The sequence below is a fragment of the Pyxicephalus adspersus genome, chromosome 8 (assembly GCF_032062135.1).
Source record: "Pyxicephalus adspersus chromosome 8, UCB_Pads_2.0, whole genome shotgun sequence".
NCBI lineage: Eukaryota > Metazoa > Chordata > Amphibia > Anura > Pyxicephalidae > Pyxicephalus > Pyxicephalus adspersus.
The window spans coordinates 71,917,847-71,919,436 of NC_092865.1; the positions used below are offsets into that span (position 1 = coordinate 71,917,847).

At 36.1% G+C, this 1,590-nt stretch overlaps 1 protein-coding gene across 1 annotated transcript in view; it reads left to right on the forward strand.

Annotated features, from left to right (window-relative positions):
• Positions 1-1,590, forward strand: part of TMEM184B (transmembrane protein 184B) — a 38,001-nt gene that overhangs the window by 1,497 nt on the left and 34,914 nt on the right. The window contains exon 2 of the mRNA XM_072421243.1: positions 1,447-1,568. The gene's annotated coding sequence lies outside the window, so the exon portion shown is untranslated. The remainder of the gene's footprint in view (positions 1-1,446; positions 1,569-1,590) is intronic.

Genomic DNA, 1,590 nt, shown 5'->3' on the forward strand with positions numbered 1-1,590 from the left:
CCCCCTCGTATGTAATTGGCACCAAGGCCAGAAAAAAAATCCAGTGATTTCCTTTCATCATACATGATTATCCCTATACCCGTTGAAAGGAAAAATGACAGATAATTGCAGCCTGCTAGGAGAGTAAACCAATACAACTGAAGCCATAGATTGCATTGTCCTAGTTTGTCACTTTTGGGGTTTGTGGTCTTGCATCAGGAGGATTGCTTTATAACTTTCTAAACCATAAACCAACCCACCATTGGTCCACATAGGTATTTATGTATGTTTGTGTATGCAGTATAAAATCAGTATAAAAGTAAAATAGAAAGTTTGACAATAACAACCAATCAGAATTCTTGTTTTAAATGTTCAGTAAAATAAAAGGTGCAATCTGATTGGATGATATTTGCAGCAACCCTCTTGCTTTTTCCCCTTTAATAGGTTTGGTGACTGGTAATATCAGAGATCAGTCTGTGGCTTCCTTGGCTGGTAATTACAAGTTTAGGTCTGATTTTACATATCAGAGATACTGAGGTTTTATTTGTGTTTGCAACTTATTTCTAATAATTATAAAATAAATGCCAGAGGATATCTAGAACATACTCATCATAGCATGGGTATAAAACTATGTGATCAGTCAGAGTGGATTTTCCCATTTTCTAGTTTTTTTTTTTTCATGTAAATAATTTAGAAACCCTCACAGCCCCTAGGACCTAGAACATATTGATAAACCAATGTGACTTTCACCCTACATTCACTGGTGGTGAATTAGTTACTGTCATGTGAAACACCTGGAGTCAGTGTTAGACTGACTGCTTTGTAAACATGCGGATTCAGGAAGGATGGTCCTCTGTGGTTTTACCCTAATGTAACAAGGTAACCACAGTGCTGGCTTGCACCAATATAAACGTAACTTTAGTAAACAAATCCGCAGAGCTATGAAGAAGCCATTGGTAAACAATTACCTTGTGCAGTTCTTGACCTGTCATCACTTCATCCTAAGGGAACCGTCAAAAAATCTGCCAGGAGCCAGGGAGTTTGACAAAAAGACATGGAATATCTTACATCCTGTCTTTTCAGTTTAGGTACACTTTAAAGGTCCACTTTAAAAAGTACAGAATCTAAATATAATGTCTTCTCTTACTGACCTGTTTGGGGCTGTGATCTTTTTATTCAGCACTTTTTCTTCTGGAATGTATATGTGCCTTTGGTTTGTAAACACTTTATACCGCTTGTTTGTTTCAATACATGTCAGTGGGCTTCATATTTCTGTTCTGTCTGTGCTATTTCATTGGAGAGTTTTATGCAGCTTCATATCATTATAATTGTCATTCACCAAAAAGCTATTACTTTAGATTTTTACTATTTAAATTTTAGTTTTTGTATGAAAAGGTTTTCAATACGTTGAAATGTTTGTTACTGATGTAAATAAAACTTGTGTTTCGTCTTTATTATTTTTTCTAGGTGGAGCTCGCACATAGACATGGGCTCCTGATGGGCAGGAGTAAAATCTCTTCTGTAAAAACAACCCAAATGTTCTTCCTGTTTGCTTTTTGTCAAGTGTAGGTGATCATCTGATATAGCAGGTAACCTTTCAGCACAAGCTTA